This window comes from Prionailurus viverrinus, chromosome X, assembly GCF_022837055.1.
Source record: "Prionailurus viverrinus isolate Anna chromosome X, UM_Priviv_1.0, whole genome shotgun sequence".
Taxonomy (NCBI): Eukaryota; Metazoa; Chordata; class Mammalia; order Carnivora; family Felidae; genus Prionailurus; species Prionailurus viverrinus.
Genome location: NC_062579.1, coordinates 92,767,301 through 92,793,508, shown reverse-complemented (window position 1 = coordinate 92,793,508; position 26,208 = coordinate 92,767,301). Strand labels below are relative to the sequence as shown.

Below are 26,208 nucleotides of genomic sequence, written 5' to 3'. Positions count from 1 at the left end.
CTACTGGCAAAACTGGACAAAAACATGCAAAAGAATGAAACTGGACTGCTTTCTTATACCATACCCCAAAATAAATTCAAAATGGATTAAAGAACTAAATTTGACTCAGGAAACCATTAAAATCCTAGAGGAGAACACTGGCAGGAACAACTTTGACATCGGCTGTAGCAACTTATTTCTACATACGTCTCTAGAGGCAGGGGAAACAAAAGCAAAAATAAACTATTGTGACCTCATCAAAATAAAAAGCTTCTGCACAACAAAGGAAACAATCCACAAAACTAAAGTGCAACCTACAGAATGGGAGAAGATATTTGCAAATGACATATCTGATAAAGGGTTAATATCCAAAATGTATAAATAAATTATAAAACTCAACACCCCAAAAAACAAATAATTCAATTAAAAAATGGGCAGAAGACATTAATAGATGTTTTTCCAAAGAAGATCTACAAGTAGCCAAGAGACACATGAAAAGATGCTCAACATCACTGATCAACAGGGAAGTGTAAATCAAAACTACAATTACCTCACACCTGTCAGAATGGCTAAAATGAACAACACCAGAGACAACAGGTGTTGGCGAGGATGCAGAGAAAGGGGAACGATCATGCACTGTTGGTGGGAATGCATCGTGGTACAGACACTCTGGAAAACTGTACAGAAGTTCCTCACAAAGTTAAAAATAGAACTACCCTGAAATTTAGCAACTATACTCCTAGGTATTTACCCAAACAGTAAAAATATAGTCATTCAAAGGAATACATGCACCCTCATGTTTATAGCAGCATTATCTACAATAGCCAAATTATGGAAATAGCCCAAATGTCCATCAACTGATGAATGGATAAAGAAAATGTGGTATGTATGTATATATGTGTGTGTGTATATGTGTGTGTATATATATATATATATATATAAAATCTTAAAAAAATTAATGCCTTGAGCAAATGACAAGTGGAAGTCAGAATTAGGAAGTAAAGGGAAATGAACATATATTATGCTAGATGCATATGAATATACATGTATATGGCCTTAATTTAAATCTTGTACTAACCCTGCAAGGCAAATTTCTTTTTTTTTTAATTTTTCTTATGTTTTATTTTATTTTTGAGAGAGAAAGAGTACGTGAGCTGGGTAAGAGCTGAGAGAGGGAGACAGAGGATCCGAAGAGGCCTCCATGCAGACAGCCGAGACCCAATGTAGGGCTTGAACTCATGAACAGTGAAACCATGACCTGAGCCAAAGTCAGACACTTAACCAACTGAGCCATCCAGGTGCCCCAGCAATTTTCTATCATACACTACATTATGCATTATACTACTTCAATTATTCGATTGAGGAAACTGAGGTTCTAAGAACTTAAGATTTTTTGCCAAAGTCACAGAGTAAATGGCAAAAGAGGATTTAAAGAAATTTGCAAATTTCTATTTCATTATCAACCTAAAAAAATTATCTGGTTTTATGAAAGATATTCCAAGTAGAAAGTGAATTGTCTGTGCAATCATCTCCAAATAATGAAGAAATTCTCAATAATTCCTTCAGTTTCAAATGCTGGTGAAACCTTTTTGTGAAGTACAAAGTGCTGCATTGGCCAGCTTGGCTACACTAAAGCCACACACAGTCAGCATTTCCATTCTTAATGCTGTAGGGGCACACTGTAACTCAGCCATAATCAATCTATGTTGGCCTAAGGTTTGTCATTAAAGGTCATGACTGAAAAGCGCCTTTAAAATAAAAACTCCATTTAACCAACTTAAATAGGAATAGGGCACATGAACAGAGGCTGATTTTCCAAATGATTATAATTCACAGCCAGGTGTCAGATGTAAGTATTTGCTTTATGCTTTCCAGAAGATTGTTGCTGTTTATTTGCACCTGCAAAAAATAATCAAACAGCAGGAGAAAATAATTACAGGTACAGCTAAATCAGGCAATGCCCTTATCCAAAGATACTATGAACATTCACTTCCATTTTCAAAAGGCTTATCATACTAAAATCTCAAAACCACAAACATTGCAGATACCAGTGAAAGAAAATGAAGATGAGAATATAGGGCTAAAGTAAGTAAATATTCTGACCCGTAAGTTGAACATAACAACTTGACTGTGACTTGAGGAATGTAAGAACTCCATAATTGTCTAAAAAAAAAAAGGTAAGTATGAATATTAATGAAATGAAATACTGGAAAAAATTCCAAAATTGCAACACATCCTGGAAGACTAGTCCTAATGTCATCTAATAAAGATGTTAGTATAATTAGGCAGATTCAAGCAAGTTGGCCATGAGCAGTGGTGTACGTGTAAAATAGCTCTCTACAAATAAACCCTTTCTTTGTATCCTTTGCTCATTTCTGTGGTAGAAATACCCAAAATACATGAATTTAAAGGTATGAATGTGACACCACTGCATGCAGGATTGAAAACAGATGTTTACCACTGGCTCTACTAATCAGATGTTAGCCACCTATGTCACACTGATGGCTCAAACCAATAATATAATCTTCTACCATAGGGTAGGATATTAATAAGAGCAAATTAAACCTAAAACATACAAAAGAAAGAAATTAATAAAGATTAGAAAGGAAATGTATACAATACTGAATAAAAACAACACAGAACAATCAATGTAACCAATGGTTGGTTGATTTGTTGAAAAAAATCAACAAAATTGACAAGCAGTTGGCTGAATTAAAATGAAAAAAAGACAGAAGAGAAATCTTATTAAAATAAAAAGTATTGGGTGCTTGGGTGGCTCAGTCGGTTGAGCGTCTGACTTTGGCTCAGGTCATGATCTCACAGTCTGTGGGTTAGAGCCCTGCGTTGGGCTCTGTGCTGACATCTCAGAGCCTGGAGCTGCTTCGGATTCTGTGTCTCCCTCTTTCTCTCTTCCTTCCCCTGCTCATTCTCTCTCTCTCTCTCTCTCTCTCTCTCTCTCTCTCAAAAATAAACATTAAAAAAATTTTAATAAAAAGTATTATAAGGAAATATTATGAGTAACTACTTCCCAAAAGTAAAGGAAATAAATAAAGGAAATGCACAAGTTCCTGGAAAGACACAAACTAGTGAAAATGATTCAAAATGAAAGTGCAAACCTGAAAGAACCAATAAACAGCAAAGCTATTGAATCAGTAATTTTGTAAAAATTCCATACTAAAGAAAAGTTCAGGACCAGAAGGCTTCACTGGTAAATTCCTCCAAACATTTAAAGAAGAACTAATACTAATCCTTCATAAGTTCTTCTAAAAAACAAGAAGAGAAGGGAACATTCCCAACACACTCTACAAGGTTAATGTTGCCCTTATACCAAAACCAGACAAACATATTAGAAAAAAATTACACAATAATAATATTTATAAATATTGACACAAGATTTTCAACAATATATTATCAAACCAATCCAGCAACTTATAAAAGGGATTATACTTCATGAACAAGTGGGATTTATTACAGGATTGCAAGACTGGTTCAACAACAAAAAGTCAAAGTAATACAACATACAACAGAATTAAGGGCAAAACCCACATCATCATATCAATGAGGAAAAGAAGAAGCATTTGAGAAGATCTGGTGCTCTTACATGATAAAAACACTAAAAAATTAGCAACAGAATTGAACTTATCAGCCTGATAGAGGGCATCTACAAAAACCAACCTCTAATCATGACATAACACAGAAATCATTCCCTTAAATTCAGGAAGAAGACAAATATATCTGCCTTCACCACTTCTATTTTCTTTCTTTCTTTCTTTCTTTCTTTCTTTCTTTCTTTCTTTCTCTCAAGAGTGTGCAAGTGAGAGAGGGGCAGAGAGGGAGAAAGAGAGAACTCCACAAGGAGCAGAGAGAAAGGGACAGAGAATCCCACACAGGCTCCACACTGTCAGCACGGAGCCTGAAGCAGGGCTTGAGCTCACTCAATGCAAGGCTCCAACTCACAAACCCTGAGATCATGACCTGAACCAAAGTCAGATGCTTAATGGACTAAGGCACCCAGGCACCCCCTGCCTTCGTCTCTTCTATGTAATATTACACTGTAAACTCTGGCTAAGGCAACTAGGCAAGAAAAAAATAAAGACATCTAATTGGAAAAGAAATAAAACTCCCTCTTTGCACATGATACAATCTTATATGTAGAAAATCATAAGGAAGCCACTAAAATAACTATCAGAATAAATGAGTTCACTAAGGATGCAGACTACAAAATTGACGTATACAAATTAACTGTTTCTATGTATTAGCAATGAAAAATCAAAAAAGAAATTATACAATTATGTAAATTTCATTTATAGTAGCATAAAAAATACTTAGGTGTATATTTGTCAAAAGAAGTAGAAGGTTTATATATTCAAAACTTCAAAACATCACTGAGAGAAATTAAGTAAGTACTACACAAATGGGAAGACATCTGTGATCACGAAGTGGAAGACTTAAGACCTTGCTAAAATTGCTATACTACATAAACTGATGTACAGATTCAACATAACCTCTATCAAAATAGCATCTAGCCTTTTAGAAGAAACAGAAAGATTATCCAAAATTTCATATGAAAATACAAGAGACCCAGAATATCCAAGAGAATTTTAAAAAAAGAATGATCTTGGAAGAGACATATTTCTCTAAATCAAAACTTAGTACAAAGCTATAACAATCGAGAAGAGTTTGGTACTTGCCAATAGAAAGACATATAGACCAAAGGAATGAAAATGAAATACAGAGATAAAGCCTGTATATTTATAATACATTAATTTTTTATGTTTATTTATTTTAGAGAGAGAGATAGAGCATGTGGGAAGGGCAGAGAGGGCGGGAGACAGAGGATCTGAAGCAGGCTCTGCACTGACAGCAGAAAGTCCTATGGGGGGCTTGAACTCATGAACTGTGAGATCATGATAAAGCCAAAGTCAGACGCTTATCTGACCGAGCCACCCAGACACCCTATGATATATTGATTTTTGACAAGAATGCCTTGATGACTCATTGAAAGATAATAACCTTTTGAACAAATGATTCTAGAACAAATGAATATCCACTTGCAAAAGCATGAAGGTGGACCCCTACATCACACCACATTCAAAAAGTAACTCAAAATACATCACAGACCTATGTGTAAAATCTAAAACTATAAAATTCTTTGAAGGAAATCAAGGACTAAATACCCATGATTGTAGATTAAGCAATCATTTCATAGATATGGCTTCAAAAGCACAAATGACAAAAAAAAAAGAGGATAAATTGGACTACATGAAAACTAAAATCACTTCTGCTTAAAGAACTACCATAAAGTGAAAAGATAATTCACAGAAAGGATGAGAATTTTTGCAAATCTTATATGTGTCATAACAGAGTTATATCAAGAATATATAAAGAACAATAATAACTCGATACTAAAAAGACAAATACCTCAACAGATCAATGGGAAATTAGATTTAAAGGAAAACCTTTCTCTAGTCTAAACACTTCTGACACCAAATTTTAGGTTTTTTCCCCATACCAACTGATTTTCCAACTCCCTGTACACCAATAGGGTGCCCTATAATGAAATTCAACATTACTCCAGGTACTTAGTGTCAGACTCTAAAGGTTTAATGGCTCTGTTTCACCGGACTACCCTCACTTCAGATGCCAGCTGCACGTAATGGTCCCCAGGATATTCACATTTCTGTCCCACCCAACCAGAAACTTGAAGGTTCCCGTAACCTCCCTGCCTCAGGTTTAATTATTTGTTAGAATGGCTCATAAAACTCAAGAGACATGTACTTATGTTTAGCAGTTCATTATAAAGGATATTATAAAAATATAGATAAACAGTAAGATGAAGAAGTACATAGGACAAGGTCTGGAAATGTCTGGAGTACAGGAGCTCGGGGTGCATCATCCTCCAAACACACGCATGCATTCCCAATCCTGAAATTTCTCTAAACAACATACTTTCAGAATTTTTATGAAGGCTTCATGACATAGGCATAAACAGGTATTCACTACATTAATCTAGACAGCTCTTCCCTCTCCTTCCTGTAGGATGTGGGTGGTACTGAATGTTCCAAGCTTCTAATCATGGCTTGGTCTTTCTGATAATTAGTCCCTGTGCTGAAGCTACTCAAAAACCCACCAATAGTTGCCAGATTTGGACAAAAGACCCTCCTAACACCCAGGAAATTCTAAGGGGTTTGGAAGCCCTGTGTCAAAAACCAGGGATACATACCAAATATATATTTTGTATTATGTCACAAGATTTGGAGCAACTACACATAAAAAAATAGTCAAAATCATTAGTCATTTAGGTAATGTAAATCAAAACTACAATGAGAAACCACTTCACACCTGCTAGGAGAGGTAACATTTAAAAAGAAACAAATACAACACCACACGACAAGTGTTAGGGAGAATGTAGAGCAACTAGAACCCTCAGACATTGCTGGCGGGAATATAAAATGCTACAGTTGCTTTTGGTAACAGTTTGCCATTTCCTCAAAATTTTTCAGCATGGAGTTACATAGGACTGAGTAGGTATATACCTACTCCTGTGTATACACCCAAAAGAAATTAACATAGAAGTCTGAACAAAAACTTGTACACAAATGTTCCTAGGAACATTATCAATACTAGCCACATAGTAGAAACAACATTTATCAAATAATGATGGGCAAATAGCATGTGATATGTTGATACAACGGAATATTACTCAATAGTAAAAAGAATTGCTGATGCATGCTATAACATGGATGAACCTCAACAGCATTATTCTATATTGTATGATTCCATTTATCTAGCTGTCTAGAATTGCAGAATCTGAAATATCATTTCCTAGAGCTGGAGGTGGGGGAAATGGGGAGTTAATGCCAATGGCAACATGTTTATTTCTAGGAGAATAAAAATGCTTTAAAATTAGATACGGTAATGGTTGTACGTGAATTTACCAAAAAGCCCTAAATTGTATATACTAAATGGGTGAATTTTATGGGAGTAAATTATAGTGTCTCAGTAAAGCTTTATAAAAAAAAGTAAAATCAACTAACATTTACAGAGTACTTATTAAGGCCCAAGCACTATGCTATTTATTTTATACTTCTTATCTGACCAAATTCTAATGATAATGCTATGAGTTAGGTATTATCATTAAACTTGTTTAAAAGAAGGATAATCTAAGGATCAAAAGTCAAGTATTCCTAGGTCTGACAGCTAGCAAGTAGTAAAACTGAATTTCAACCCAGGTTTGTTTTATTTCAAAGGCCATGCCTGCAATTTAACCACCGCCTGGTCATTGGGAAAGAGAGGGTCACTGAAGAATAAATGGACACAGTGAAAGTGTGTAGAAAGAGCAAGCAAGGGTCTACAGAGGGAACGTTGGGAAACTATCATTTGAGGGGCCAAATAGAGGAAACAAAACAGAGAGGATGAAAAAGATGAATAGAAAAGTGAGAGAAAAGTAGCTCAATGGAATGATATTAATTATATGCGCTTATCATATGGTAGCACACAGGTGCTGAGAATACAGCAATAAATAAGACATAGTTACTGTCCCCAAAAGATACTAGAGAAAATAGATAATTATTTTCTTTAAAAGTCAGAGTCTAAATGGAGGTTTGACATAGCGCCTGTAGACTTCTGCCGGATGCTATTCAAGGACGTATTCGCATGGACTTCAGGAAAGACAGCAGAGGCAAATTTCAGTTTAAATGGCTGTCTTCAGCATCACATTATTGATCCTTTTTGTATTACTCCATCTCACAAAACACCTTCCCTTAAGCTCCCTTACCTTTCCGATGCTTAGCAGTCTATTTTAACTTCTTTCCCTTGTTGTCTGCAAATAACCAGCTATCAGTCACTTAAACCACAGTGTGAATGAGTTAGTATTATGTGAAACTTTGGTAGAAATGAAGTGAAATAAATCACAGGTCTTATGAAAATTCTCCAAAATGTAAAGATGCAAAGTGCTCAGAATAATATATTATTTAGTCTGTACCATTTATTGCATAATCTATATAAACATAATCTAAGTATCAAAAAGTTGATATATATATATATATATATCATGTTTTTCAGAATATTCTATAAATACTTTGAGAGAAAGAACCATATTTTCTATATATCCTAGACATATACTTCGCAGAGTACCGATGCAGGAATAAATATATGCTCACGGCTTGTTTGACTGATTAGGAATTCTGTTAATTTTATCCAAATAATATTTCATGATATTTTCCAGGGAGTGAGAAATAGGTTTGATTTACTTATTTACCAAAAACCAGAGGAAATTATGATAATTCCCTTCTCATAGTAATGATTTCTGAATTCACATTTTAATAATTGTAGGACTTTCCTTTTGATTATATCAATATTTTAACTCTAGTAGAGTAAAAATAATGGACTTTCAAATGCACTACATCATTCTCTCTTCACAAAGAAGGGCTTCTTATATTTTTGAAATTCTAAGCTGTTGAACTAGACCAAATGAGTGATTTGTCCCTTAGAAAAGGCAGATGTCTGTAGGTATGTTGTTTAAGAAATCCCTTGGGGCAAGGCTGGAGGGAATATATGCTAACTTCAAACCTACATATCTTCAAAACTCTCTTGAATAAAGAGTATCTATACACAGTAGGCCAAGTCCTACAGGTCTTTCTTAGGAAAAGTTCCCTTTGGACTCAGTTGGAGCTTTCTCTGCATAAGGATTTCTAGCTCAGTAGAGCCTGAACTGACAATAAAAAATCCTTCACCCCTGCAGGCAAATCCTCAGATTAAAGTATATAAAGAAAATTAGAAACAAGGAGTTTCTGGTGAAATATCCCCCTAATCAGGTTTGGAAGTTGCTGAAACCTATAGCCCCTTAAATTTGTACACAAAGAAAAAGTACTTAATTCAAAGCTTACCAGGAAGGCGAAAGGTCCTTGAACAAGAAATCATCTCTTGGAAAAGAAGAGCAGGTGCCCATCTTTACTGCCTAACTTGAAGATCATCAGTTGGAACCCTTCCCTCCATGACTATTTTCATCCCTGTTCTCTCTGGTTCTGAAATGCTGGCAACACTGGAGCCTTAGAAAGGAAAAATTGGTGATTAATATTAATTGCACATTTACCATGTTCAAGGCATCAGTACCTCAGTCCTTCTAACAACCTAATGAGTCAGGATTATTATTCCTATCTTTAAAATGAGTACACTGAGGTACAAGAAAGTTCAACAATTAGTCCAAGGCCACACAACTAGCAAGTGGCAAGGACACTGAACACAAAGTATAATGCTCCAGGATCCAATACTCCGAATATGGAGACACCCACAGTCCTTCAGGCTAGTCACGAAGGTCACAGAGGAGAAACAGTGAATTCTCCAGTATGTTTAAAATGGCTGATTTGGCAGGTGAGAGTGGGAAAGTGAAATACCTATAACACACTTGAAAAAAAAATTCCCGTTCGGGTGCCTGAACCTTAGAAATTAATTTAATGTAACCTGTCTACAGGGGATTTTCTGTATGGCAAGAGTATTTATTCAAATAACATCATGAGAATTTGTGCCTTCTGCAAATACTATAACCCCTACTGGTATGTGAAGGAAATATTTATCTGATTTTTAACCTCGAATAAATATTGCTGTAAGAATCTTCTGGAGTGTTTTTTGAAAATAAGTCAGCAGCTAATACTAATTTTCCCTTAAAGTTCTATAAACTCATTGCAAAAAAGCCATTTTCAGGAAATTTGCCTGTTCACACTTGTGTAAATCTACAAGGCAGGTATTACTTCATATCCCATAAAATATAATATCAACTCAAGGCAGACAAATAACATTTATCATCCGTCAGTCAAGTGCTTTCATTTTGCAGTTTTATCTGCTATCCAAAAGCTACTTGTTTACTGGGCACTCTTATCTTTTCTCTGCATGAACTGCCCTTGCAATAAAGCAAGCCCAGGATTTTGACAATGCATGGAGATTTGGTTTTGATTTGAAACCAGGTCAAGATTTCACTTTGATTCCCTTCTCTTAGATGCTTGTATTTCATACAAAGCCATAATACCAAACCTGGCCTGAACTGTGAGCATCTCTCTCTATTATGGGAAGAAGGAGAAATATCTCCTGAGTAGCTCACCAACAACAAATTAATCTCTAGGTTTGTCAAGGGATTTTCTCAGAGTAATAAATGATCTGATACGATTGGAACTGCTGACATCTAGTCAAAGCAATATAAAAAGGGAACAGTCTATTGACTCTTCTAAGCATTTCACTTTGGAAATAACACTCAATAGGTGTCAAAGGGTAAAATGAAAGCATCATCTTTTTCAATTGCCAAATGACAAAGATGCTCTATTTAGGAGGAATTGAAAGGCCCATCTTGCCACAAATCTCTCCCCCACCAGGATATCGGGTTTCTTGAACATACTGCCATAACCATTTCTTCTCAGAGAACTGCTAGAGGGAGATGTAGTCATTTTACTCATTTAAGAGGCTGTATTAACAACAAATGTTAAGTATCTTTCTTCTATGTCACCATTATATACTATGCCAACCTCTCTCATCACATTCATCATTCTGCATCATGATTGCTTATATTCAGCCTCTCATATAATCTCTTACATCCTTGAGGAAAGGGACTGATTAGGCTAAAATTTCCAATGCCTAGAAGGATATCCAGTCTACTAAGTCATATCTCCATAGTAAATATTCTAGGAATGTATAAATGAATGGAGAGAGGAAGAAGTAATACAGACATGAATTAGAAATTGGAATGACAAATTTTATTATTAAGCCATTATCAACCAGAGCACAAAGCAAACTCCCCCAAAAGAGGGTACAACCTGGTGGCTTTTCAAGTTACATGAAACCTATAGATGAGTTTTAGGTGATTCATACAGTATAATCAAGAAGTGTTTAAAAAAAATTACTTCCATTGTTGAACACCTAGGAGATTTCATATTATTTAAAAACAATCAATTATGTCTGGTTCTTCATGCGAAGCTGGAAGATAGCTCGATCAGTCAATATAAGGGTCAATATTCCTATGGGGCAGTCATCTGCTGTCCCCATTAGATGGGGCTTGGACTTTCCTTTTCTTTATGGTCCCTAGACGATCCAGTATTCTTCTTTATGTAAACTGCCTAGCCAATATAACTCCTTGAGATTGTGCACTAAAGGAAAAGCATACATGAATAGTACCTTCTCTCTTATCTATAGAGGTTAGGAGTGAGAGAAGAGAAGAGTCATGTTCTTCTGAATTAGAAGAACATGAGTAAATAAGGACCAAAATGAAAAGTACTAGCACTTCCTGAGTACACTGGCATCATGGGGAAAGGCGCACCAGTACTAAACAAAACCTGGGCCTTGCCACATCAGTTTTTTTTTTTAATTTTTTTTTTCAACGTTTATTTATTTTTGGGACAGAGAGAGACAGAGCATGAACGGGGGAGGGGCAGAGAGAGAGGGAGACACAGAATCGGAAACAGGCTCCAGGCTCTGAGCCATCAGCCCAGAGCCCGACGTGGGGCTCGAACTCCCGGACCGCGAGATCGTGACCTGGCTGAAGTCGGACGCTTGACCGACTGCGCCACCCAGGCGCCCCGCCACATCAGTTTTTTAAAGAGTAAATCCTATAAACAGGAACAACCACAACTACAGAATGAAGTGTTATGACACCCTCATTCTTTATAGACCATAATGTAGCATTTTGGCTAACTGAAAACTTTAGACAACAAACACTATTTTCACTGAAGTGTTTCAGTTAATGTTGAGGCTGAAAATAAATGAAGAAAGTGGTTCAGATGGTGTTTGCTCAATTAAAGAGCCAATCAATAATTTCTTTTCATGAACCTTGGGATATAATTTTGCTTTCTTCCATTCACATGCAAATGCGCTATTTCAAGTGAACAAAAGATGCACAAAGAAAGAAAATCAAACATTATGTATCCTAATACTAGGGGTATAACATGCCAAGTCAATTTTTTTATAAAGCATTTTTTTCAGCTTTTGTACAATAGGGCAGCTGTTTCTATTCATCCAGAGTCTGTCTGTCTTTCTTTCTTTCCTTTTTCCCTTTCTTTCTTTTTTCTTTCCTTTTGTCTTTCATTCATTTCCTTTCTGAGGAAACTGGTGAATATGATTACAGCAGAGTGGCTTCCTAAAATCATATTCAAAATGACAGCATTTTCTTTTTAAGTATCATTGACAAATGTAAAGTGTTACTACAACAAAGCCAAATTATAAAAACCCAAATGTTTGTTAGCAGCAAGAGTCACTGCGGACACCATTTCTATACATTGTTTTTTTTTAAATTTTTGGGTAGAAAAGTGTATAAAAAGATGGTAAACTAAAAATGTTAGGAAGAAAGTATGAAAATGTGCACCAATCAGACTTTGAGATGATTGCATCTACTATCAAAACCAGCAATATTTCTATTTACAAACTAAACATACTATTTCCAATATAAAATAACTTGATAAATTTTCTCATTACTTTCAGTGGCTTTACAAAGCACGTAAGGTGAGGTAGGTTGATAAAAACACTTGAGAAAATAGATATTGATATGCAGAGAAAAATTCACCTGAAATATGTAACTACAGAGAAAAATTCAACAGATGAAATTACTACTTTTTTGCTTCTATCAAAATAATTAATAAGCATTCTCTAAATCACTGACTAAACACTAGACTCCACAACTGTATTATTATGACTTGAATGAAGAAACAGGAACACCCTTTGACAATGTTATAATCATTTTAGGTTTTAATTTATAAGGAATAATTGATGTCTGTGAATAACCTGCTACTTGTTGAAGGAAGGTTCTTTTCTTAAACTTTTTCTTTAATGTTTATTTATTTTGAGAGAGAGAGAAATAGAGGGCAAGCAGGAGAGAGGCAGAGAGAGAGGGAGACAGAATCCCAAACAGGATCCACGCTGTTGGCACAGAGCCCAACGTGGGGCTCCATATCAGAACCATGAGACCATCACCTGAGCTGAAATCAAGAGTTGGGCACTTTAACCAACTGAGTCCCCCAGGGGCCCCTGAAGGAAGGTTCTTTTAAAACATCAGATGTTTTTATTCACTAAACAAGAGAAGTAGTATTTATTGAGGATTATTTGTATATGGCTACACATGTGTTATACATCTCAATATAGATATATATCTCAACATATATAGCCACATTTCATAAATATAAAAGGAGTATAATAATATTTACTTCAGGGGCACCTGGCTGGCTCAGTCCATAGAGAATATGACTCTTGATCTCAGGGTCATGAGTTCGAGCCCCACATTGGATATAGATATTACTTACAAATATATTATTTATCACATAATGTAACTATATGTACCACACTTATATCTAAGAGAGAGAGAGAGACAATATGATGTAGACATGATTATTTTCCTCACTTTACATATTAAAAAACTGAGAGAAAGTGGTAAAGTAGCTAAATCAAAATCACATGATTAATCAATGGTAAAAATAGCATTCTGATCCATCTTTCCTAAACTCCAAAGTTCATCCACATTGCATTTGGTTACACAAACTTACACTATGGTCAATGATTCCCATATTTTAAATATTAAGGTATTCTTTTCCAGGTAGGAGACTGAATTTTCAGTAAGTTATACACTTTTTGCTTGATTTCCATTGTAACAAAGAATACCAGAATCGCTACAGAAGAGAAACATGAGTCAACATTCACTACTGAATTGAGCGAGATGACCTGGATGAAAGCTGTTATCCATATCTTTCCAAGGCAAAGCAAAAAGAAAAGGATTAAAATGTGGCCTTTAAGCAGGCAGAAACTCCTGACACCAAAAAACTTCAACTGACAGTAATCTGGCCAAACCCCCAAGCAGAAGGTTGGCTTCAAGAAATGTGGTAAAGCTCAATTATTATTTGTTTGTTTTAATTTTTTAATGTTTATTTTTGAGAGAGACACACACAGAGTGCAAGTGGGGGAGGGGCAGAGAAAGAGGGAGACACGGAATCCGAAGCAGGCTCCAGGCTCCGAGCTGTCAGCACAGAGCCCGACACAGGGCTCTAAGCCACGAGCTGTAAGATCATGACCTGAGCTGAAGTCGGACACTCAACCGACTAAGCCACCCAGGCATCCCAGCTCAATTGTGATTTGTAAAGAAAATATACCAAATTCTGCACAATGATACAGAAATTGCCTTTTTTGTAGGCAGGCAGGGCCTAAAACCTAATCTTCTTTGTCACAATTGAAGAAACAAATGTATGGTGACCAACGGGAAAAAATGAATTAAAATCACCTCAGATTCATTCAGAAAAAGAGATTTGATAAAAGCTTTTCTTCTGTTCTCATCTCATTCTAGAGAATATCAGTATCTTCCTTCAATTATGTTCTCTGATCTAAAACAACCCACTTCTAATTTAAAACAGTTTTATGGAGGTGGGGCAACTGGGGGGCTCAGTCAGTTAAGCATCCAATTCTTGATTTCAGCTCAGGTCATGATCTCTCAGTTCATGAGATCTAGCCCATGTCAGCTCTGTGCAGCATAGAGCCTGCTTGGGATTCTTTCTCCCCCATTCTCTCTACCCCTTCCCTGCTCACTCACTCACTCTCTTTCTCTCCCTCTCTCAAAATAAATAAAACTTTTTTTAAAAAATAGAAGTTTTATTGAGGTATATTTACATACTATAAAATGCACCCATCATAAATTTACAATTCAATGATTCTAGTAAATGTATACTTGGCGCAATAATCACTACAATTCAGTTTCAGAATATTTACATAACTTCAAAAAGTTCCTTTGTGCCTATTTGCAGTTTCTGTTTCATCCCAGTACTAGGCAACTACTGATTTGCTTTCTGTTTCTATAAATTTCCTGTTCTGTAATTTCATATAAATAGACATACAATATGTAGTCTTTATGTGTGGCTTCTTTTTTTTTAACTTTTTTAAATTAATTTTTTAATGTTTGTTTGTTTATTTTGAGAGACAGCATGAGCAGGGGAGGGGCAGAGAAAGAGGGAGAGAGAGAATCCCAAGCAGGCTCCCCACTGTCAGTGCAGAGCCTGATGTGGGGCTCGAATGCATGAACCATGAGATCATAACCTGAGCCAAAACCCAAAATTCGGACACTTAACCAACTGAGCCACCCAGGCACCCCTGTGTGTGGGTTGTTTCTCATAGCACCTTTTGGAGGTAAATTTATTCTGTAGCATTTTCTAAGAGTTTCTTCCTTTTTTGTTTGCGTAGAGTGACACACAATGTTACATTAGTTTCAGGTGTACAACTTAGTGATTTGACAATTTTATGCATTACATTCTGTTCACAAGTGTAGCTACCATCTGTCACATTTCATCACTTTAACATATCATTCACTGTATTCCTTATCTTGTGCCTTTTATTCACATGACTTATTCATTCCAAGCCTGGAAGCCTGTATCTCCCTCTTCCCACTTCCCTTCACCAATATACTACACACACACACACACACACACACACACACACACAGGAATATTATGCATCCATAAAAAAGAATAACATTGTGCCATCTGAGTCAAAATGGGTGGATATCGAGGGTATTATGTTAAGTGAAATAAGTAAGATATCTATAAACTGCATTCCCTTGGGGTAAGTGGCTGGCTCAGTCAGTAAAGCGTGTGACTTTTGATCTTGGAGTTCTGAGTTCAAGCCCCACACTGGGTGTAGAGATTACATAAAAAAAAAAACTGCATTCCCTCAATTTGACAGGGGATGTGATGAATGAACATATCCTTTGGAGCCTACCAAAATAAGTTTAAATTCTGTCCATTGCTTGAAACTCACAGCTCACAATTTCATCAACTCTAAAATGAACATTATACTAACTTCATGGGGAAGTTATGAGAAGTAAATAAGATATGGAGTGATTTGCAAGTATTTCTAAAAAGCCTCAGAAACTTTTATTCAAATTAAATCTTGGGAAGCCCATCACATACAACAGATAAATGCACAGCTAATAATGACGCCACCAGGATAGAGAAGGAATTCAAGAAATTTGGAAACGATTGTGATTATGTATACAAAGATTTTAGTGCTTGCCATAAAAGAGCAGAAAATAAATGGCAGCAATTAATATTACATAACCACTGTTCTTTAAATCAGCACTTGAAAAGAAACTTTAGTCATGGACCACTGGGAATAAGGTTGGAAGCAAAAGATATTTTGGCCCATTTATTTCACTTTAACAAGTTTGTTACAGGGAATGTTGCTTTTGAACTTAACAACAAGTCCAAATCAAATTACAATTTGAATGCACTATAGCAGTTGGTCACTTAACAGACTTTGTTCCTAAATTTAGCATCTATACAAATAATTATTTCTAGCATAGTTTCTGTGTTGAAGAAACCATGAGGCATAAGAGAGCACACTGAACCTCACGGTAAGAGACCTAATTTCTAATTTGAATTCTAATACAAACTACATTAAAAAATTTATAACCTTTAAGTTTACTGATTTTCTTCTACATGGAGGTCAGCACACCTTTTCTGCAAAAGGCTAGACACTAAATATTTTATGCTTTCTGACCCACAGATCTCTATTTTAATGACTCAATTCAGCTGCTAAGGCCCAGAATCATTGATAGTCAATACATTAACAAATGGTTACAGCTGAGTCTCAATGAAATTCTATTTACAAAAACAGATGGGGGACAGGATCTGGCCCCCTGGCCATAGATTTTCAAACTCTGCCAAAAAAAATACCAGAGTTGGACCAAACTATTAATTTCCAACCTAGCTATGCATCGTGATAATTTGGAGTAGCTTTCATAAAATACAGATTTCTGGCCCCAATCACAACTCACTGAATCAAAATACCAAGAGTAACATTCAACAATCTCTAAAACCCAGGCTCCCTAAGTAATTTAAATGCAGGTTCACATACAATATTTATCAATTCCTGAACTACATGATTTCTAAGGCCTCTTCCAACCCTAATGTTCTTTGATGCATAGGTATCTTCCACAGTCATTTTGATCAATATTTAACATACTTATAAATACATGATATATTGAAATAATTTCATATCTTTTGGTGAAAGAAACTGGGAAAAACTTATGTAGAATATATGAATAGATTAATTTACATAACAAAATGTGTATAAAACATGGACATGCTATAAATATTACTACTCTTAAAAAAAAAAAGCCCAGAAGTCCTTGGACTTCACATTCTGACACATTTCTCTTAGAACAATGATTTTCTAACTATTTGGTCTTTAGGAAGCCTTAACACTCACTGTTTATTTGTTGAGAACCTTAAAGAGATTTTCCTAATAAGGATGTAGGCAAAGTTTGAGCATATCTCTTTATATTTTTTATATTTCAAGTTAAAACTGACAAAAATTGTAAATTAGCTATTATTGTAATAATATGAAACCTTTAGGAATGTCTGGGTGGCTCAGTTGGTTAAGCGGCCGACTTCGGCTCAGGTCATGATCTCGTGGTTCGTGAGTTCAAGCCCTGTGTTGGGCTCTGTGCTGACAGCTCAGAGCCTGGAGCCTGCTTCAGATTCTGGGTCTCCCTCTCTGTTTGTTCCTCCCCTGCTCACATTCTGTATCTCTCTCAAAAACAAATAAAATATTTAAAAAATAATAATAAAACTTTACATGTTAATATAATTTTTAAAAGGTATACTTTAAAAAATCTTGATAAAAGTAGCATCGTTTTGCAGTTTTTCATCTTTTTAAGATCTGGTTGAACAGGGGGCACCTGGGTGGCTCAGTGGGTTAAGTGACTTCAGCTCAAGTCATGATCTCACAGTTCATGAGTTGGGCTCTATGCTGACAGCTCAGAGCCTGGAGCCTGCTTCAGATTCTGTCTCCCTCTCTCTCAGCCCCTCCCTCACTCACGCTCTGTTTCTCTCAAAAATAAACATTAAAAAAATTTTTTTTTAAAGATCTGGTTTAATAGAAGAGAGTTAAGTTTTCCTATCTGCCTCTGCATTCAGTCTGTTGCTATACATCGTATTGGTTGAAGTATATGATGAAAATTGAGCCAAACATCGACATGTAATTGGAAACTAGATATTTTAAAACCATTTTCAGATACACGTAGATATTCTCATTTGATACTACACCAAAATTGAACAACTATCATTTCAAGGTTAATTGAAACGTGGAAAGTAAAATTGTAACAATATATTTTTTGGTTGGCTACATTCAAATTCATTGGTTTATCTTGCCCTCTGAATGCACCTTTTACTCCATGCTCAATTTTGTAACATCAAACATTGGTCATCTGAAAACTACTGGTCAGATTTTCCAAATGCTAACACCTTTCATTATATAATATCCCAAAATAGTATGTATTAATATGACCACCAGTCTCATAAGAAAAGCTATTAATTACTGGGTAACAGTCACAAATTTTCCAAGATATTAATTTTTACCCCAAATCACAAAATTTAACATTGGTAACTCTCTGTTGTCTTCTATGAAGTGGCAAGCTGGCTTGATTAATTAAAAAAAAATCTTTAAACACCTAAATGTGATTAATCATATTTTGTAGGTCTGTCAGATACAAATGGTGTTCCATGGAAAATTGGTGACTTCACCTAATATTTTAAACAACGACACAAATGAATTTCAAAAAAAATCACACTTGGAAAATTAAAAAAATACTTTACCCAAAACTGGGATTAGATTGCAAGACTTGAAGGATAAACATGCTGGCACAATCATCAAAATGGGCCTGCTGACCAGAAACTGAAATTAATTCAGGACAAGCTGATAAAAAGAAATAAAAGTCTATTTTTTTTTAATTTACAGTCATCTAAGCTATTTGGGAGAGAAAACAGCCACAAGTACTATTAACACAAAAGATTATGCGATCTTCATGTAACTCATTAATAGGGTATATTTCAGCAAATAATGGGTGGAAATTCAAGGAACCGAACAAAATTTCTGTCAAATCTATAGCAAAGCAACAGTGGTGTAGCCCTAAATACTTGTTATCAGCCTACACAAATATCAAAGTCTTTCTTTTAGGAATGAATTATTCTATTTTCAATCAAAATTGAAAAATGGACACTAAGAATTTGTTGTGGTCAGGGGGGCCTGGGTGGCTCAGTTGGTTGGACATCCGACTTCAACTCAGGTCCTGATCTCGCAGCTCGGGAGTTGCAGCTCCGGAGTTGGAGCCACACATCTGGCTGTCCACTGTCAGCACAGAACCTGCTTTGCATCCTCTGTCTCCCTCTCTCTCTGCCCCTCCCCTGCTCATGCTCTCTCTCTCAAAAATAAATAAAAATTTAAAAAAATGTATATACAAAAAAACAATTTATTGTGATCAAGACATTGCATTAAGCACTACTTAAAAATGAAGGTATAAAAATATGGCTTCAGACATAATAAATGACATGCCTTTCCCATTACTCAAAAGGCTGTTCCTCTCTCTCTGCCCCTCCCCCACTCATGCTCTGTCTCTCAAAAATGAATAAACGTTAAAAAAAACTTTAAAGGCTGCTCCATTCTTTCTTGCCTTTATTCTCAATATTCTGCCTACAATGTTCTCTCCCCAAATGTCTATGTCAAACAAGAAAATACCCTGCTATTAAAGGAAAATCTTACACTTGCAACTAATGCACATACCCCATAGTAACACTTTCAACTTTCTCTCTCCAGAAATAAGCATTACCCGGTGTTTTCACTGTGTGTCATATACATTTGTGGGAGGCAGCCTCTAAGATGGTCCCAACGAGTCCTACTTCCTGGTATTCATGCCCGACGGTAATCTTTCCCCATCATTATGAAATAGAGACATGCTTCTAACAAATAGAATATGGCCAAAGTGATGAGAAGTCACCTCTGAGGTCAGGTTACAAAATGGTTGTGGCTTCGATCCTGAGCCCACACTCTCATTCTTTGCTTACCTTCCCTTGAGAATCCAGCTGCCATAATATTAGCACCTCGAAGGAAGGGCCCCCCTATCATGGTAAGGAATGGAGTCCCCAAGACATGAAGAGCCTGTGAGAAAATAACATTTGGCAACCCCCACATGAGGCAGCTTAGAAGTGCATCTCTTAGCCCCAGTAGAGTCTTGAGATGAGTGCAATCCCTGCTGACAGCTTGACTACAACCTCAAGAAAAACCTTGAAATAGAGGCAACAACTGAGTTGTACGTGGATTCCTGAACCACAGAAACTGTAGGATAATAAATATTTGCTATTTTGGGTACTGAAGCTTCAGTGCAATTTGGTACACAGGAATACATAACTAATACATCCACTATGTTTTCTAATTTTTACTATATTTGTATGTATACATTAACAATAAATAGTTTTATTTATGGGTTTTAAAACATATTGTACAAACTCATTTCCATCTTTTTAATTTCACAGTATTTTTGAGCTTTGTCCATGCTCTTATATGAATAGGTATACATTACTCATTTTAACTGCTGCCTGGTATTCTGTATCATAACGAAATCATTTATTTTTTCAACCACTCATTGGGGTAAAGATGGATTGTTTATACACCATCACCATAATAAACATTATGGCAAGGAGCCATGAGTACACATGAATCCCTCTGCACGCGCTTAAAAATTTCTTCTTGAAACAGTATTGCTGTGTTATAGGATATATGCATTCCAACTTTATGGCTAGTACCCAACTGTTCTCACAAGTAATTTTATCAACACAATTTTCACCACAGATGTGAAAAACTTCCTTTCCCCACATCTCTACAAATATTATCAGAAGAATCAGTGCTCCAGAAACAGATGGGCAGTCAAATGATGATAAATAAAGGATGATTCAATAAAAGAATTAACGTTAGGTGGTGTGGGCAGGTTGTAGGGAAAAGACGTGGGATTGTGTAGCATCCTAGATCTGTGACCATTACTGGTTCATAAGTGATGAGGAGTGGGAGTGCATACTAGAGTAAGGAAGGAAGTCTCATAAGTCCCCTTCAGAGAGGGTAGGAACTTCAGACAAAGGACATAGCTCAACCACTGACCAATCCTGCAAGGAGCGAGTCTGGGAAATCAATGTCTATATGCCACTCTCTTATACTGTTGTGATCTCTTCTCAATGCTCCTTACTGATGCACATTAAAAAGCATTGGGAAGGACACCCACCAAGGTACTCCATACATGTCGCCACCTGGAGCAAGACTGAAAGTGTATCTCGAGGGAAAAACAGAAATATGATGAAATTCCATTCCTTACCTCGCAGCGTTATCTATTCTTGTCCTTCATATAGATGAAAAATATAGATCTCTAAACACAGGGAACACAGCAAGTCCATCATATAAATTAAGAAGCATGGTGTGCTATTAATGTTATATTCTGACTTAGAACCAAAAACTGTACCTACCATCTATGTAAGATATTGAAGGTGATTTGTGTACCTGTGATGTCACAAAATACCAATGATTATACAGGTAACACTTCTCAACAATGAAATTTTCCTTCCATTCCATGAATATGTGAATAATTCAATTGCAACACATATTTTGAGACTGGGTCTTAGATTCACTTCTAGTACCATTTATTGTCTCCCTCAAGGGGCACCACAAAACAGACGGCACCCAAAAATTAGAATGAAGGAAATTATTTACAAGTAATAGGCATAGAGCAGTGTAAAAAAAGGGATAGTGCAGTATCCCAGGACTGTTACAACTTCTGCATCCCAAATGGATAAGGATAGAGAGAGTAGTAACAGGAAAGCCTTAAAAGATAGAAAGTTGTCTTAGAAATATTTTTGGACTTTTATTCAAGGGATGAGATGATCCAGAGACCAGTCCACAGGAAGGCAACCAGAATAATTTCCCTGAAATCACTCTCTCCTTACACTCTGATATACTCCTTAATCCAACCAGATGATGGAGGAAAAGGAAACTCAAGTGATGTGCTCCTTACAGGTCAGTTTCCTGAACAAAGAAACAAGAGTGTATTAAGAGGGGACAGACTGAAACTACTGGGCTCATCAGGTTTTTTAAGATTTGACAATCAAAAAAGTTTGACATCATACTTTTGCTTTAATTAATAACCTTATTGTGCAGTAAATCATACAGAAGATTATCACACGTTTTATAAGCATTCAAGTTTGCTCATCCAGTATTTTTTCTATTTCCTTCATTCACTTTCACAATGTTTTCTTTTTTCTTATTAATATCACACTTTCACAACTCAGATGATGTATAACTTTTTAAGTCTTCCTGATTTCTTATGTACCCCAGAAGTAACTCCCTACATGATTTATAGTTTACTGTGACATGTCAACAAAAACAATAACTAAGAACCAGTATGATTTGATTGAACATATTGGCTGGAATCTCTGTCTACTGAAACTCTGACTTATACAGTACCTATAACTTAATTGGTAGTCAATAAATGTTTCAATAAATGAATAGTACTCAAATACTATCAGGGTATTTATATTTTTGGTTCCCTAGAGCTCAGAACTGAGGTTCGATTTAGAGAGAAAGATTTTGTGGGCACCTGGGTGGCTCAGTTGGTTAAGCATCCAATTTCAGCTCAGGTCATCATCTCATAGTTCATGAGTTCAAGGCCCGCATAGGGCTCTCTGTTGTCAGCACAGAGCCTGCTTTGGATCCTTGTCCCCCTCTCTCTTTGCCCCTCCCCTGCTCATGCTCTCTTGCTCATTCTCTTTCTCTCTCTCAAAAATAAACATTTTAAAAATAACAGATTTTGGAGTCCAGCTGTGTTTCAGTCATAGTTAAATTTGTGAAGATTAAACCAAGTAAAGAGAGTTAAGGTCAAAAATTGGGAAATACCCATACCACACTGGTAATAAGAAAAGGAATGAATAAAAGGAAGAAAAAGATGAGAGGATAAGAAGAAAAGCAGAGGGTACAATCATGGAAGCCCTATGACAAAGGAATAGTAGAAGAAGGAAAAGAAGAAGAAAGAGGAAGGGGGTGGTAAAAATCAGAAGGAGGAAGTTGACGAGGTAAAATACTACAGCATCCATGAGTCATTCAGATGACTTGATTTTAGATACACACACACACACATATATATGTATATGTATATATATATGTATATATATACGTATATATGTATATGTATATATATATGTATATATATATGTATATGTATATGTGTATATATATACATATATACGTATATGTATATCTATACATATATATAGATATACATATATACGTATACATATACATATATATATATATATATATATATATATATAGTTAAAGCGAATGCAAGTGGGGGGAGAGGAGAAGAAGGAGCCTTAAGCCCCAATGTGGGGCTTGATCCCACAACCCTGGGATCATGACCTGAGCCAAAATCAAGAGTCAAATGCTCAACCGACTGAACCACCCAGGCACCCCTAGATACATTTATTTCTTTATGACTTGTAAAACCTTATTATCACTGTAGAGGGATGTAATGATATCCCCTATCATAATTGTGAACTTCTTTTGTAAGTTGTGGTTCTCTAAATTTTTGCTTTATATATTTTAAGTAGACATAATCAGGTATTATAGGATACTCTATTGTAACTTTCTAAGTGAAAACAAGAATGTATCTAAACATAATTTTTATCCCTTTATACACTTATAATATTAAAATATAATGATATAAACTATCTGATTAATATTTATATGTTTTAAACTACTCCATCCTTGTACATCAATCTCTTTGTATACTTACATTTTATGAGTGTATCTGTTATAAACTGCATACTGTTGATCTTTTTTTCTTCAATACTACATGAGCTTTATTCACAGAATCTGTGCAAGAGATTTCTGAATCTGTTCCAATGAGGGAAGAAACCCTTCTCTAAAACCAGTTACTAAAATGTAAATTAATATGATTGCCCACCGAACATATACACTGTTTACAAGAGAACATATACACTGTTTACAGGTAATTTTTAGCCTCTATTTTAGTTAGGGTGATCAACAGGGAGAAAAAAATCTTTCCCTAAGATACTCAGCTGCAAATGGCAGGCAGTGTTGGACTCCCCCTCAGTGATACTGCACCACTCTGGAAAATAGACCGTCAGGCTCATTCCTGGTGCCAAAGGCAGTAGCAATGATGAGGGAGCTTGGGGCAAGCTGAGGGCAAAATATAGGATGGCATGCTCCACCCCCATCCCGGGTGGAATATGTGTGATATTCCTCAGACACTCCTGGCTGGCTACCCAAGAGCAAAAGAAAGGGGTATAAGTGCTTGCCATGGTAATGTGGGAAACTAAGGCAAATGAAAAATGAAATTCCCTTACTGCCTTTAGCCCACTGACAAGTCCTTGAGACCAGCAGAGTGATGTCACTCTAGGAGCTCCACTGCCTCAAGGATGACACTTTGCTGGGGTCAAAAGAGAACCTTGGCTTAACATTAATCCCAACCTCAAGGATCCTGTAGGTCTACTTCCTTTATCTCAACTGCCCTAAGATACATGCTGGCAATCATTCTGCAAGTGTATGACCGATCAATATACATCTTAAGGGTCTCATGACTGTGGTTTTATTAAACAGTAATAAATGGTGTTTCCCTAGCAACAGCTGCCCTTCAAGGTCCTGAAAACCTTGCTTCCAAAATTCCTTAGAGACATACTCTATCCCTGACCCCCTCCCAGCCTGAGGGTATATAATCAGTTACCCCTCACAACCCCAGTGCAGCTCTTCCTGCCCACGGGCCCTGCCTCCGTGCTTTAATAAAATCACCTTTTATTTTCACCTTTTTACACCAATGACGTCTTCAAGAATTCTTTCTTGGCCATCAGCTCTGGACCCCATGAGCCCCCCATCACTCCAAAACTTCATCAGCAAATCCTTCCTGTTGCCTTCTGATGGCCAAAGCAGTCAAAGATTTAAAAGTCTTTGGTTCATAGATGGCTAGACCTTCAAGTACTTTCCTGTTGACCTCCACCTGGCACTTAATTAAATTGACAATGAAAGCTGGGTGTACTGCAGGCTGTATTCCTGGGAAGCAGGCATAATTCTATTAATCCAGAGTGTCCTCATGCTCCTCTTCAGTCTTCGCACTTTTTTACATTTCACAAAAGTTCTGGTGACAGCTCCAACCACCAGTCTGTAGCGCTGATTCTTCCTTCCCTGGAAATGCCCTGCGAGTTGAAGCACCTCTTAGACTCTCCAGTACCTCTCAGGGAGGCAAAGCTGTGTGGTGACAAAGACCATAGTGCCTGCGGGCCAGCCTTGCTAACCATTTTGAATCCTTTCTAAGAAAGTTGGTCTTTTAATGGAAACAATGAGTCTACTTGTAAGTAATGTATATTTAATTTATATTTAACACCAAAAAAAAAACCACCAAAAAAACAAAAAAAAACACCTATAGGATTTATTCACACCATTTATTTTGTCCCCAAATAATCTTTGATTCCTTTTTCCTGCCTTTGAAACTAATTTTTCAATCTTGCCGCATTATTCTTTCCATTAATTTAAAATATATACATTCCATTTCTATTCTTTTAGTGCTTTCTCTGGAAATTTGTGCATGCATATTTAAGTTAATTCTAAAGTGGACCAATACATTTTCTCTCTTCCTAGATCATATACGTATTGTGGAACACATTAATTCTTTTACCATCCATTCAGTTTTAGATCCTCCTTCAGCTGTGAATAACATTTTCATTGAATGCATTATCCTACGTTGCGCTTTAGGGTTTTTTTTTTTTTTGGCAAAAGTATAATATTCTGCTGGCCTTTGACTTCCATCACTGCTGTTGACAAGTCAACTGTAAATTCACTGGTTGCTCATCTCTTAAGTATATTTTCTCTTCGAAGATATCCTACATGACCTCACTTTTAAATATCAATAATTTCGTTAACATGGGCCTACTGTACAATTTCCTTTTATTTTTCTTACTTGGAATATTTAAGGTTTCTTAAATCTTTTGGACAATGTCCTTCGTTGTTTTGTTTTTTTAAATGTAATCCCTATGCCCAACATGGACTCACCCTTACAACACCAAGATCAAGAGTTGCACACTCTACAGTCTAAGCCAGCCAGGTGCCCTCCTTTAATTATTTTTAAAGTATCTCTGCTAGTATGTCCTTTTATTCTGCTTCTGCTCTATCTCTTCCTATTCTGTTAGTCTGATTAAAGGATAACACCCCTATTCCAAACATGGAATGAACAGCATTATTCCTGTTACCTCTTAATGAATTACCCTTAAAATGTAAAACAAAAACAAAAACAAAAACAGAAACAAGAAAACACTTATTATGAAAGAATAAAACAGAAAAAAACCCAATTATGTTGACATGTGATTATCCACCTTCATTTAGTTCTGATGAAAG

The 26,208-nt window shown here is 36.1% G+C and overlaps 1 pseudogene; it reads right to left on the bottom strand.

The window, feature by feature from the left end:
- Positions 1-23,913: 23,913 nt before the first annotated feature.
- LOC125157952 (39S ribosomal protein L20, mitochondrial-like) lies at positions 23,914-25,086 on the bottom strand (annotated as a pseudogene).
- Positions 25,087-26,208: the final 1,122 nt, after the last annotated feature.